The 15,184-nt window shown below is 48.3% G+C and overlaps 1 protein-coding gene across 7 annotated transcripts in view; it reads left to right on the top strand.

Moving 5' to 3' along the window:
* Positions 1-15,184, top strand: part of FRMD4A (FERM domain containing 4A) — a 364,535-nt gene that overhangs the window by 209,356 nt on the left and 139,995 nt on the right. The window contains exon 1 of one of the 7 annotated variants that reach the window (XM_032687621.1): positions 9,161-9,379. The exons of the other annotated variants lie outside the window; for them this stretch is intronic. The gene's annotated coding sequence lies outside the window, so the exon portion shown is untranslated. Of the gene's footprint in view, positions 1-9,160; positions 9,380-15,184 lie in introns of those variants that run through there. 7 annotated transcript variants of the gene reach the window in all.

Genomic DNA, 15,184 nt, shown 5'->3' with positions numbered 1-15,184 from the left:
ACCCTCCTGCAACCACGTGCCTGTCAGATGGGGGCATCCAAGCCACGGTCCCCAGAGAGCAGCACAGCCCTGCCCCGTGGTGCTCCTAAGCAATTTGCAGACAAGGCATAGGAGAGCCTTTTATCACTAGTTTCCCTTGTTACAGCTTGAACAGGCAAAGGATCATGAATGCAGTTGACTCCCAATGCAGGTGTTTGTTCCAGTTTTGGAGGTGCAGTTTAGTTGTATGCTGCAGTTAAGCAGAGATATTGCAAAATCAGGGACCGTGGGGCACTTGGGTTTTATTTCCTCTCCTTCTCCAATGCAACCTTCCATAAGAATCGCTGCAGAAATTCTTGGTTTCACTAAAAATATGTGTTTGATCAACCACAATTGAGCTTAGGCCTTTCAACTGCCTTAATAACAACCCTTCCAACACACTTAATATGAAAATGTTTTCAAGGTACTCAAAATCTTATAAACAAAGAGGGTAGTCACCATCACAGTGTTCCTGCAAGGCCAAAACCCAAACAGTAATCAGTTTGTTGCATAGCTTAATTTCTAAGTATCCTATCTAACCAATGGCATATGCTGGTATAGCTAATCTGAATATCATTTCTCACCATTTTTCAAATGAAACAAGCCCAAGGAGTCATTGCAAAAGGTATCGCTTTAGCAAGAATTGACTTTTGTGTTATGTCTGAATTCTATATTCACCTCTCAGGGTTTAATGAGTTATACTTCACAGTCCTCCTAGGATAGAGGGAAGAGTGTTATGATCAAACTCAGGTTATAAGTAAAGACAGAGGGATAACACAAGCCAGAATGACACTGAGAAATAAATGGGAGAGAACAGACCCAACCATAACCAGGTCTTTCCCCATCCTAAAAACAGGCACCCAGTTTTCTGTAGCCCGAAGACTGCAAAGACACTACAGAGCTGCAGAAACTGCCATTATAATAGCCAAAAGTACTGGGTTTGTTGGTATTTGATCAGTTCAGTAGACCTTATCAGTCTTCAAAGACAAAATACCTCCTGTTTCCCACTTCCAGCAGTCAAGGGGATCATGGGGAAAAGGTGCCTACAGTGCAAGTCCCACATCTTGTGTGTAAATCCTAGCTCTGAGGTAGTGTCAGCCACTAAGCTGTTCTTAAAGTGGGGATTAGATGTATAATGATGACATTTTATGAATCAGCACGCTGATCCATCCTTTCCTGAAAAGATGGAGCAGGAGATGACAAGTTGAGCAAGGGGAACGTTTTTGAAGCCACAGATACTAGGTAAATGCAGGGGCCCTGTGGTCTGAGACATCCCCCAGGTTGTATGAACTTGAGCTACTCATCTCCTATTTTGGAGGAGAAATATCAATACCACTTATCCTACAGCCTCACATGTGTCTGCAAGGCCTGTTACAGTCATTGGATAAAAGATATAAAGGAGGCGTCGACACCCAAGACTCTCCTGTCATAAAGAGCAGCCAGCAAAGACTGCTGAGTCCCATCACTGGGACACTTCCAGGCTCCCCTGCCCTTCTCAGAGCTGCTCCCTAGCAGCTCTGGGTCTGTGTGGCCCATGCAAACAGAGACTTCACAGGGCCATAGGTTGGAGCAAACTGTGCTCAGAAATCAGGCCACATATAGAGAGGAAATTACCAACCTTTACTGAGTGAACTAATCAAACATTTCAGTCTCCTTAGCTGAGGGTTAATAGTCTTGAGGTGACCACCCTGGACAGGGTATCAGGAGAGCTGGGGTTTATTCCTGGTGTGCCTCAGTAATGAAAAGGAGATTGTGTTCAGACGAGTGATAGAAGCCCATGTTCCCAGAGACATCAGATAGGCAGCAATTAGACTCAAGTTAAACAATAAATCAAGTAACACTGAGCCTTTGGCTCTAGCAGAGCACCATTATGACTAGTGCTATGTTTATTTAGAAGATGAGGAACCCATTTTAAATGTTTTCATATTAAATGTAATTTGGTTGTTTGTTATTGACTGGGTCTAAATGCAAACATTATTGGTCAGATAAATATTTTCTGACATATAAGATCTGCTTATTGCACTTTTATGACAAGAGGGCTTACTTGCTCCGAGATTTATTTTCTGTTTGCTTCCTCTCTTTGTGAGGATTGCCTCATAAAGATTAAAAACAGCCAAAGTGAACCAAAGTGTAAAGCAGAAATCGACGATTAAACTGTCAGAAATGGAGCAGCCTTTGTTAATCATCGATTCATTAGCTGAGGAAAGAAGAGGGGTCTCAAGCCAGCACAAAGGCTTTGGTGTCACAAGGCCTGTGATTTATTCCCAGGTCTGTCTGTCTCTCTCTCTTTCTTTCTCCAATTTGGTATGGGATCTTACCCAGGTAAATTGATCTCTCTATGACTCCATTTTCCCATCTGTTCAACTTAGGTAATGATCTTGCCTCACAGAGGTAGTGAAAACTTTCAGTAAGAAGAAAAGGTTACCTTAAAAACCACACCTGCATCTGAAATTAGGCTACCCCCTACTAACACCTACAAGAGCTCTGGACTGAACAGATATTTCCTGCTATAGCCGGGGTACTTCTGTGATTTTGTTTGATGGGCAAGCAATGGAGTAGAGAAAAACAATTTAAGAAATAAAAAAGTATGACCAAAAAGTAAGATAAAATGGAATGCAAGCTTACAGAATCTTTTTTTTTTCAATTGCTAAAATTGTCATTTTGCTGTGTCACTTTAATATCTCCTGAGCCCCATTTTTAATGTTTCAGAGATGTATTGAAACATTGTCTAACTGGTTACATTTTTGTTACATTTATTTGCCAAAAGCTATTAATAATTTCAATGCCATTTTGAAATGTTCTCAGGATTTTTCCACAAAATGAGAGGTAGAAATCTTTTCCAATCTTTTGCAATCCTCAGTAGAAGGCAGGGTAAGCTACAAAAATAGTCTTCAAACCTGAAGTCCTGTGAAGTACAAAGGCTATTTCAGTACAAAAAGCCAAGCAAATGAGAATTAGTTTGCTTTATTCTTCTGTACAATAGCAAATACTTCATTATGTAGGTCAATGCAAGAGGTACATGTAGATTTTGCCTAACAGGAGGCACATTTCTGGGCTTGGCTCTCTCAGCCGACTCATTTGATGTCCTTCAAAATTACCTGTACTGCCTTTTGGCATCCCAAAGGCTTCTGTTTCATTTTCACCAGTACCAGTCGACTGCAACATCTAAGGAAAGCATGGGGAGAATAATCTTGCCTTGTTTCAGCCTTGTTCTCAGGTTCTTGCCATTCACTCATTTGCCATTTACTGAGCAGTTCGTTTGCTTTGGACAAATGAGGTTTCCTCTTCTTAGCTGCGATTTACTTCTATCTGCCCTGTGGCCATGTTGGTGGTCTGTGAACATTTCTCTGGGTCTCTCCAAGCCAAGCCTTTTGACAGCATCATAAGCATTTTCTGGAGCTCCTCTTCCTCCCCTGGGGAAAGGCCTCCCCATCTCCCACCACCACCCATGCCTTTTTATGGGACCCCTTCCACATCTGCCCCTTCCTGAATTGTTCTGCTTTCAGGCCATTTCAAGAGAAAATGGTAATATTCTGGGAATAGGAAGAAGTTCCTGAGGCAGAGCTTTGTTCAGCTCTGAAGAAAAGGGCAGCAGGGTCCTATTGGTCCCATGTGTCCCCTCTACTCCATGGGAGGGTAGAAGGGATTTGTGAGGACTTGACCACCAGCAGAGAGGGGAACCCCTCATGCCTCCTGTTGCTCTTGCAAGGACAGGGATGTCTCACAGCAGGTTCCATCAGGAAGATGTCCTTCTCTCTTCCCCTTGGTCCCAGACCTAGGTGGGTGCAAAGGAGAGGGAAACTCCAATCATCGCTCCACTGAGTCATGGGTCACTCCGGGAGGGCTGGTGGCACACCCGGCTCATCTTTAGTCCCTTGTGCACACTTCAGCTGCTCGCTTTGTTTGGCCTCTTGGATGCCAGGATTACCCGGAGCTAACTGGGACACAGGCGACTTACACGTGACTCCTGTCCCTTTCCACACCAGCCCCGGGCTGGAACAGGAGACAGCAGGCAGGATTTGCCAGCCCAGGGTCATAGCACCAACCAGCTGGAGTTGGCTTGTCCCCACCATCCGTTTCAGCTGCCTCGTGAAGTCTGAGCTTCGCTTCCCTGCATAATAATCCTGCCAGCATGCACTTTCTTTGCCTAATGAAGGGAGGATTTATTGCACCAGCTCTTTGGGAACATCGAGGTCTGCTTACTTCCCTCTTCAGCTCTCTGAGATCCTTTAAGTAGAGTCTGTGTGAAAATTAATCAGATGCCCTGGAGGCTTATTTTGTCCAAAGCTAAAGTCCTGCTCCTCCCTTTCCCCCCTCCTTTTGTGTCCCAATTACTTAAGGGATTGTCCTGGAAATTAATGAAAGCATGACATGGGAATAACACCCACAATTCATCCCAGAAGGGAAGTGTTTCTGTGGAAGGCTTAACTAGAAACATCTCGTGGTTCGCTTGGCAAACTTGGAGATCTTCCCAGTTGGAAGTGCACTGCACCATGGCAGTTGGTGTTGTATGTGCCCTATCTCCTAAACTGTTTGCAGGTCCAGACCCAGTAATTGCATTTTGCTTTCTTGAATGTGGTTTCCACTTGGTTCCAAAACCCTTAACATGGACTGTCGCAAGGTCACAACCCATCACAACCTGTTACAGAGGGAAAATGGAGTGATGGGGACAGGCTTGGTAGTGGTACATGTAACCCTCTATCTCTCTTTTGCTGGCCCTGGTCCCTGAAAGAGGGTGAGGGCAGCCTGGCGGCTTGAGTGATCAACTGGGTCCTGTCAGTGCCTTCTGTGCTTCCCAATATTGAGTCATGTTCAGTGAGTGGACGATACAGATTCTCAGATAAAAAGAGGTGACGCCACTGCGTCTTCTCCAGCCAACCTACATTAGAGCCCATGAGCAGTAAGACCATGTTATACCATGAATTTCAGAGAAACTGTGTGAATCAACCCATAAGCTAACCTGACACTTCATTTTCTAGGGCTGGCTGACCCTTGTCATGGTTAGAATAAGTCAGTTGCATTGATTTACAGTGAGATTCATGTGCCTAGCAGCTTATATCATATCCACAAATGGATTTCAGCTCCCAGGTTGCTTAGGCCCATGCTGCTTTTTAAGTTTGGAGGCTTTTTAATCTTTTACTGCCACTCAAATATTACAAGTTAAGAGTTGTGCAATCAATGAGAGATAGGCCATTGAACACCTCCCACAGGGAGGCAGGCGGTTAGATACCTTTAGCAAATCCTAAATATTCTTTGAAAGCACTTTCCTCACTTTCCATGGGTTTCAGATGTACCATATGGGGGAAATGACATTAAGTTTTTGTAAAGCACTGCACCTCTTATGAATGCAAATTGTGGACTAAGTGTGAATATTACTTTATGACACGACATCTCCTCCAACCCACTAGTGCTAATTAATGCGGTTCTGGGATAGACAATATTCATTAAGCTTTTCTGAAAATACTAGAAATGTTCATGTAACAGCTCACACATTTTGATGTCACCCACAGTCCTATCACCACGTTCCCTGTAAAGTATTTTGCTTCTTTAATCTTTGCTAACAAGAGTGGAAATGAATTGTCAACAGTAATTCTCCAGCACAAGGCCACGGTGTTTCTTCCTTGCCTCCCTATCAGGAGCCAAGACAAAGGAATCAGCATGTTGTTATTTTGGCACAGAGGCATCTGGTTGCTGGAAGCTTCACTTTGTGTATGTCAGAGGTAAATATTTGGGTTACTCTTCTCTTTTTGGGACTTGCCATGATAGGAACCAGCTTGCAAGCTCAACCATTCCCTGCTTCTAATCATTGCAATGACAGCAGCTTTGCTGCCTCCAGACTGGGTGTTTGCTACCAGGGTGTATTGTTTGGGTAGTGCCAACTCCAGAGACCTTGTGAGATTACGGAAGTTCCTTGAAGAAAAGGGCTTCTGCTACTGCTGAATTATAACTGGGAAATTTAGAGGAGAATGTACATGAGGTAAATGACTGGGTTTTTTTCCCCTGAAAGGATACTGTTTAGGAAATCTGTGTTACAGCATGTATGTCTGGGAGAGGAAGAAGGGGAGAGCAAACCCCTGGTGGTACAAGGTGTTGACTTTACACTGCAGTGCAGCTATCCTTCCAGTTCCTTGTTCAGTTCTGGAGATAAAACAACTCTTTCTGGTTGAGTAGTCATAATCAACTCTCAGCAAGGACAAAACTCTACTGTCTTTTCACATTATAAGAAACTGGTCCCATTTCTAAGTTCTTTGTTAGTTCCATCAGGTACCTAGAGGATGTTGTCTTCACTCAGACCAGTAATTTATTTTTATTACAAATGTTGCATCGTGAATTAGAGGATAAAGGAAATGTAGCAGGAATATCTCCCATCATTGCAGGAAATGTTAAGCTTTTGTATCGAATCATATTGAACTTCCTTTTGGGGAAGCGCTGTTCACATGGTCTTGGATGGGTAGGAAAAGTCATCTCCTTACAAGGGATCTGAGGGGGATGGAGCTTGAGGTTTCACAGGTATGAGGGTCCAGCTTCTCTTGCTGCATGGTGGGTCTCAAAGGCTGCAGAGGTGCTGAGCCATTGCACCTGAGGAAACCAAGAATCTCCCTACCCATTTCTACCCCAGACAGTGTCAATCACATGACACTTGTAAGTCGATTGGTGACTCAGGCCCTTCCCTGTGACACAAACCAACTGATGCTCCAAAGACACTGGAGGACACCATGAGGATCACACAGTGATGGGATGCTCTTTGGGCACACCTGGTAGACAACCCCACCATAACATGGGGCATGAGAAAGAATGCTCTCTTTCTGTCTCCAAACTATTCCAAAACCCATGCCTGTTTTGTGTCAAAGGAAGAGATTGAACTGTTGTAGGGAGCCTGTAATTTCAAGCTAAGTATAATGAAAATCCCCACACCTGGTCTGAAAGCTGAACATTGCAAATCTGGGCAGAGTAAGCCTTGCTTTCCAGTTTTTGCTGCTATGCATGAAACAAATTACTTTCCAATTAGAGGCTTCCAATCTCCTGCTGCTTATTTAACCCACCAGGTGAGCTCTTTTATTACCAGCTGTATAATGCTGCAGCACATCCTGGGTCTGCTCTAGGTTTGGAGGCAGATTCTGCCAGGAGAGTTACCTGGAAGGGCAACATGTGCCATACAGCAGTGCGTGGGGAAATTGTCTTGAGGCTTTGCTAGTTGAAGGATCATCCTACCCCAAAGACAAAGTCCATTGCCCTGGCCTAGTCATAGAGAACAATAAGCACAATCAGGCACCTTCATGGTGAGCATGCCCTTGAAGTAGCTTCACCTCTTATTTTAGTGAAAGTCAGCTTGGGAAGGTGATTTTTCATTGCTAGTTCTAATCAGGGCTGAACAGCTGCTGGGGTTCAGGCTCTCAAGCTGATCTTCACCACCACAGGCAGAACCTGCTTGAGAGGTATTGTGACCTCTGTTGAAGGAAAGGGCAAAACAGCATTTAGGAGGCAACTTGAAGTTTTACCACTCTCTGAAATTATGGGTTTAAAATTCCAGGAGGTTTTGAAGTTTGTATTTTGGTGGTTTGCACCTTAGGGCTACTTTAGTAGCTGGATCTAGATGTGGGTTAGATACATCGAGAAAACCCCAACATTTACTCTTGCAACACAGCCGTGGTCCCCCTGCATTTCCTGGAGCAGAAATGGATACTTTTGCTGCCTCTTGCCCCTATGTCCTGACCTCAGGATTGCCTCCAGAGCTGAGCTGGGCCACCTCAGCTGCTTGGTCTTAACCCTCAGCAGCCAGAGGCCAGAACTGCCTCTATATTTATCCCCTAATCAAAACCATCCCTTTGGGTGGAGTGAGCTGGAGGGGTGAGCCTGCCTGTGGCTGCATATGCAGTTCTAGTTTTATGTCTGTGCCCTTAAAGACAGGAGAGGGAACTGTGCTCGTGCTCCAGGATTTGGCTATTGTACCCAGAAGCACTTTGCAGCCTGCTGCTCTTCCAAGCCCATTGCAGAGGAGAGGACATAAAGTCTCATGGCATCTCCATGCTGGCATGGTCTTGACTTTCAGTCTGACAGCAGATCAGAAACACGCCCAGCTAAAACGAGGCATCCAGCTCGTTCACCACCACTATGTCAGGAGAGCAACTTCGTCAATTTCTTGCAGGCAGAAAGGGAAATTTCCTGTATCCTGTGTAAGCCCAAGCTCCACCCTCACCATGAGCATCCTCGTGGTGGCATGAATGTCTACTGAAAATAAATAAGGGAAGGGCTCACCTGCACACCTCCCCTCCCAAAGACCTCTTCCCAGCCAGCCTGTGCAAGAGTGTGGCACAGCAGCAACCTAAGAGATTTTCCTAGTGGGAACAACCCCAGTGCCAGAAAGAAAATGCTGATGGGGAGGCAAAGCAGCAACAAGTCAGAGTTCTAACCACAGGCGTCATGGCGTGGGTTCTTCATGCTGTGTTTGTTGAAATCCAAAAATCAGCACTTTTTAGAGGCCCACACATATTGTCCTTCTTGACTGATCTAATTCTTTAACACTGACACCCTTGCATGAGGGCTACTTCAGTGCACTCTGTACAGAGGTTCTACTGCCGGGCAGAGTACGCTGCTGCCAGGTACACTTTTAGCATCACAAGCAGCACCCTTCACGCAGCCAGGAGCAGAAGGAAAAATCACCAGGAGAAGGGAGGCTGCCTCTAGCCCCTGGGGCTGCACCCTGGCAGAAGCTGCTCTGCCTCCAGCCCCATGGGTGCCCGAGGCCGTCGCTGCCCTCCTCTTCCTCCAGCCGGAGCATCCCCGCTGCTCTCGACCCTCTCCGTTATCATCTCAAGGTGTGCACGCATGGGCAGGGGGCATGAACACCGCCACCCCGCACCCTTCCTCCCTCCGTCCTTCCATCCCTTCATCCTCCTCCCAGAGGCGATGGGGAGCCCAGATGCTGGCAGGCCCCGAGCTGGGTTCATCTGTTTCACATGACCCAGCGCCAACTGCTGCTCGATACCCTCCTCCCTCCTTCCTCCTCCTTCCTCCCCCTCCTCCTCCTCCTCCTCCCTCCCCGGCTCCAGCCTCGCAGCGCGGCAGCGGCCGCGCAGGAGCCGGGGCGCCGGGGGCCGGCAGGCGGGGAAAGAGAAGAAGAAGAAGAGGGGAAAGGAGGGTTCCGGCATCCCGGCAGGGAGGATGGGACGGCCGTAGGAGCGGCCGGGAGCGGCTGGGAGCGGAGGGAAGGGCCGCGCATCCCGCGCACCGCGCGGCGGAGAGGCGGGCGATGGATGCGGGGCGGTAGAGCCTCGGCCTGGAGACGCGGTGCGGCCGGGGATGCGCTCGCCCCGGGCTCGGAGCTGAGGGGCCGCCGGAGCCGCCGAGGCAGCGGGAGAAGGTAACGGGGTCTTTGTCTGCGGAGGGGGAGGCGAGGCGGGCCGGGGCTCCCCTTCCAGCCCCGGCCCCCGGGGAAAGCCCAGCCGCAGTGTGCGGGCTGCTCCACGCCCCCTCCCTCCATTTACCTCAAACGGGGAGAAATGTGGGCAGCAGATGCTTTCTCTGGCCTTTCCAAAAAAAACCCTGTCCCCAAACCCCTGAATTCGGTGGGCGAGTAACGGCGCCGAGAGCGGCGGCTGGGCGAAGGAGAGGGTGTGGGGGGGAGAGAAGCCGGTGCTGTGATTCCTTCCCCCCTTCCCAAGCAATCTGGCTGGCTGTCCCCACTGACTGCCAAGATGGACTGCTCCTTCTCTTCCCAAATGGCTGCAGCAAGTTTAATGCAGAGCTGGGGGCTTCGCAAAGGGGAAAGCCCCCGGCTTGTTTTTCCTTTCCCCTGTGCACCTTTTCCTGAATCAGGAATAGAAAAGTTCCTCCAGATCCAGGGCTAGGAAAGGAAAATGAATAGCTCTGCTTCCAAACTGTGCCTGTATGGGTGTATATATCTGCACGCCTTGCAGACAACCCCCGCGTAAGGAGTGTTCTTGGCCGCATTGTTACCCGCTGGCTGCTGGGGAGGGCAGGAGAAAAGTTGTTTCAAACCTCTCTATAAAATTTCCAGGAGAGACAATTGTTTCTAATAATAGCCCTGGCAGCGGTTTAGCAATACAACACACAGAGATGCGTGAGCGAGCTAGCAAATCTCCTCTCCCAGGCAAGCCAGGTAGCAGGGAGAGCTGAACTCCCGGCTTGCTGGTTTGGTTTGCGATTTTAAAACATTGTCCTGAACAAAAACCCCGGCACCGCTCGCCTTTTTCACCGGGAAGGGGGTGTGGTGCCTGTGCCTGCGCGTTGTACTTCGTGGGCATGGCTGAACCGGGTTTACCCGGTGTCTCGAGTATCGGGAGAGGTTGAATCCTGGCTCTGCCCAGTGCCAGCTGGATATCTGTGTGTCTTGGACTCAGTTACCTCTAGATTGGCCCCTGGGGTCTGATGAGCATCCCCCACCCGTGCATGAAGGGGACTGTTACCGGTATGGGTGCCTGTGCCATTTTCCCTGCCTAGAACTCCCTTACTCTTAGGCACCAGAGAGATCCCGATGGAGCTAAAACCATCAGATTGATCCCTTTCTCCTTGGGGCGATGGCAGAGGGCTCGCGGGAGGGCTGCTGCCCACACTGCTGCCTGCACTGCTGCCTGCAAACTCACTTGGACCCGCGATGCTCACCCTGGCCGGGCGATGGTGCACCGGCTTGGCTCAGAGGTGGCTCAGAGGTGCTTGGCTCGACCTCCTGGCACAAGTTACAGATAGCCTGTCCTCTTCCAAATATTAACATTTTGAAGGTCGTGTTTAAGTGTCGGTGTTGGGCAGGCATGTGCCACTGCAGGAGGGTGAGCCTGCTCATGGGGCAGTTTCTGCAGCCCAGCTGTGCTGCTGACCAAAGTGGGCTGTGGCAGAAGCTGTGAGAAGCCAAGGATATATTGCTCCTTGGTGCGAGAGCGGATATTTTGAAGGGTCTTCAGCTCAGCGCCACCTCACGCTGCTGCAAAGGTCAGCTGTGTCCCTCAGAGGACCAAACAAGCTGAAAGAGTTGGCATTGGTCATCCATAATGCTGTGAGTGGCTCTATCCAAATCAGTTACCACACAGTGGAGAAGTGCACCAGTGGGGCACAGCATGTGAATTTATGCACATGTAAAATAAAAATTTTGTTCTGAGGTGAATTTTTGTTTTAAATGCCCGGGCTAGAAATACGGGATCTCTGCCATTATTTGAGCATAGGCACACCAGTGAGCCGCTCACAAATCTTTTGGGCAAGCTACCCATTGCTCCTGGTAGATTGCTTGTGGAAGTCCAGTCAGTTGCTGCACATCTGAAATGATTATTGTATTAAAGATGCAACTCGATATTTGGTCATGGCACTGGGTCACTCAGGGCCATGCAGCAATGCAGCATCACTTGGCAGAGAGCATCTTCCCTAGAGATCCTGTCAAATTGTTTAGCCAGGTCAAGAGCTTCAGTTAGTGCACCGTGTGTTGTTAGTAGGGACATAAGGCTCTGAAAGACCTCCCAAATCGTTGAGTCCAGTCCCACACATCACAGGTGATTACAGTCGTACGTATCCCCTTTGTTGCTAATGTTACTGTGTGAATAATAGCAGAAGGTTTGAATGCAGGTTGAAATGCAGCTTAACAGACAGCAAAGGCAAAGTAAAACTGCACTCATGGACGAGGGACAAAATGTTGTATTCAGGGAGAATTGGAAAGGGGCTGGGGTGTGACTGAAGTCTCAAGCTGCAATCTGGTAGGACTGTGAAGGAGAAGGAAAGGACATGCATTGTGAGAGGGGTGACACATGGAGAAGATGTTAAGGAGTGTGTTGATCCAACATCAGCCAAATTTGGGGTCAGGGCTTAGTGGTGTCCCCTGAAGATAGACAAAGGCACGGTATGACCTCCTTGTGAGCTGGATTGTTAGGACAAGCAAAAGGTGCTGTCAGGCACGGGACCACGCTCACACTCAGCTCTCAGGGATCTTGGGTACCTTTTGTACAAAACACTCTGGGTTTGAGGCAATCAACATTCCTGGCCCTCTGAGCTACACACAAAATCTCCATCTCGATGGGAGCCATCCCACAAATCCCCCATCTCTTGGGAAGCTGGGGGGACACATGCTGTAGGGTCAGCCTGAAGAGCAGGTAGCAGTGGCTCCCAGAGGTCCTCATGGTTCATCACAGGGTGGGAGGTGCTTGGGTGCACAGCTGGCTCCCAAGGTCACTCCTCAATGCCAATCTCCATTCATCGTTGCTGGCTTGCTCCTTCCAGCAGCTGGAGGAGTGAACTGCCCTGCAGCCCCAGTGCAAGCAGAGCACAGCAGCCCAGAAGTCAGCAAGGTCTGACAAGGTTAAGCTGTGATGGAATTGCTTGCAAGTCTCCTTCAGCTCCAAATCCCAGTTTGTCCCTGCATCTCTCAGGTTCCCTAAGCCATCAGTGCATTGCCCAGCGTAGCCTCAGGGATTGCTGCAACTGACAACATACCCTGATATTTCTCCTTCTCCCAGACTTTTAACAACTTAATCCCCAGTCCTCTTGTAAATCTCAGTATGCACCATGTCCTAGAAAGCTACAAACAATTTTCTGAGGCTGCACAATGAGTTGGAGCCCTGTCTTCTGCTCTGGAGTTGAATCTTGTCAAGGACCAAAAATGACTTTGAGTGCTTTTGCCTCTGATCTCACACTGAGAAGGGACCCCAGACAGATATTTGATCAGTTCTGAGCTTCTGGGAGCACTTTCATGTTGATGAATTGCAAACACACAGGTTTTGATCCTGCCTCCTCTGCTCCAAGTCACCTTTGCACTCCACCTACTCACGAGTCAATGTAGCCTGAAGGTTTACTCCTTGCCTGTCTTTGGCTCTAGTAGGCTGCCTGCCAAAATAAGTGGAAGACAACCCTGATGTATCACCCGTTCCCTGTTTCATGGCTGTGTTATATTTCTCTGAGGCCTTATGCATGGCACCAGATACCCTGAGTGCATCTCTGTGAGGTGAGGTGGGACTTGCCTAGACTTAAAGTGCAAAGGAGACAGAGGAGCTGGGACCATCCGATTTCCAATGTCATCAAAAATGTTCTTGCTTACAACCCACTTTGCTCCTTTCCTAGCAGATACACAATCCTTCTAATCTTGTCCTGAGCTTCTGTGTGACATTTTCATGTGGTGCTGAACAGCTGCTGTGTCCCCACCCTCAAGGAAAGATCACTAGTGGGTAGCTAAATGCTCTCTTCACCCTCTGCCTGCACTGGTTGTATGTGGTCCAACCTAGTGTAGTAATCCTTGGGAAAAATTCTTGAGGGCAGAAAAAAGGTAGGTAAGTTGACCTATTTTTACTTAAATTCACTGTTAAAAGGTCCACTGAAAATCTCCTAGAAAGCTGCAAACTAAAAAGAGGTCAATACTCCATTTTGCCTACAGAAATCCTTTGTACGTACACTTCCACATGTAACACATAACATTTTGACAATGGCTGTTGGGCTTGCCAACCCACTAGGCTCAGGCTCTGTGTTTAGATTATTTATTTATTTTTCTTCTTAGAAGTCCCCAGATCTCCTAACCAAAATAAACCCACTCTTGTTTGGGTTTCCTGACCGCGTGGGATTGAACGTGGCTGCAGCCCTACCACACACGCTGCAAGTGCTGCTGGCACCCCATCCATCCCAGCTGAAATATTTCACACTGAAAAGTGCTTTGCAGACAGTGGAGCAGCCACAGGCTAGCCCTGGGTTTACACAGGACAAGCTGGGGGTGGAAAGCTGCCACATCAAGTGAGCAGCTTGGAAAGACAGCACAAAATCTGAAGCCGAAACGTGGCACCTGTCCTAGAGAGGGGAGTGTGGACGGAGCTCTTTCCACCTTTAAACATAGTTTTGCCCTTGATGTGCATTGATAGTGTCTCTCCTGGCTTTCCCCAGCCAGGGTTTTGTGAAGACACCCATCACCTCAACACGTGGCTGCCACGTGTGTGCTGTGCACCACCAGACACTCTCATTTCCCGGTGAAAAAGGGTACTCAAGGGGACACTGGGATGATTTAGGGGATGTGTAATCAAATACAGTGCTTCCTTTGTGCACCCACACCCCAGCGTGGAAGCGTACTGGAAAATAAATTTGGAAGGTGACTTCCACTGTCTTCTTCAATTCTGAACTGGAAAGGCCAAAAGACTGCAAAAACAAGTTCTCTCTGAAGTGGTCTGGGCTTCCTGGATGCTTTGCATCCATGCTGGTATACATGCATCCATTGAAGGTGTCTCATGGGCTTGTGTTGCAGGAGGTGGGAGGAATCAGTGGGAAAGGGACTTGTTCCTCACCAGAGAGAACTGGAGGGAAGCACCAAGTCTGCTTTGCCTTTCTGTTGTGCCATGGAAGGTGCTTTCTGAAATGCTCTGTGAGTGCTGATGTCAATTTTGAGTGGAATCTGCAAATCTAAAAGTGCTGGGCTGTGTCCTCACTTTCTCAGTCCCCTCTCGCAGGTACAGCTGGGTGTGTACATGTCAGAAGGCTGCTTCAAAATGGGTACTGAATCCTGGAAATTTAGGGCTCAGGGATATCAGATCCAGCCACTGAGTTTGCAGACATTATATCAGGCTGTTCTCTCTTTGCTTCCCTTCCTTAGCTCTTCTGCATGGATTCTGCATGGTACTAAAGAGCTACTGAGTTTATTTCCAGAAAGGAGCATCCTTCCCTTGCTCCTAAAAGGCAGAGGTGCATGGTAAAAAGACAGGCTTAAGTTGAGGTGTTTATTCCAGGTCCCTTCTGTGCAGAGGTTACAGACTGTCCATATTTATTATGTTGTGAGATGCCTTGATGCAGAGATGACCTGGTCTTGCTGCACCAGTAGCTGAAGCATTCTCAATACAGGTAATGCAAAATCCCAGCATTACTCAGGAGATGAATGGGGATATAAAAGCACAGTGTCCTGAAAGCAGTTTTCCCTGCTTGAGCCTAGAGTGGGGCTAGTCTGAGCTCTAGTCCTCACCAGACACGCAAGTATTCAGCATCAGGAGCTGTCAGGAAGGAAAAGGCTGGTAGGAGCCCTTCTGCCCCTCACCCATCTGGGTGTGCAGGCAGAGCCCACGGGAGAGGTCCCAGCCCTGCAGCCCCAGCTCAGCACTGGATGCGCTCGCGAGCGAAATGGGAGCAGAAATGGTCAAACAAGACTTTTGCAGGCAGGGTTGGTTTCTGAAAACACCTGCATCTCTGAGGATGAGTCAGCTGC

Source organism: Chiroxiphia lanceolata, chromosome 5 (assembly GCF_009829145.1).
Source record: "Chiroxiphia lanceolata isolate bChiLan1 chromosome 5, bChiLan1.pri, whole genome shotgun sequence".
NCBI classification, from domain to species: Eukaryota; Metazoa; Chordata; class Aves; order Passeriformes; family Pipridae; genus Chiroxiphia; species Chiroxiphia lanceolata.
The sequence above is the reverse complement of the archived record's forward strand: the minus strand, read 5'-3'. Positions and strand labels throughout refer to the sequence as shown.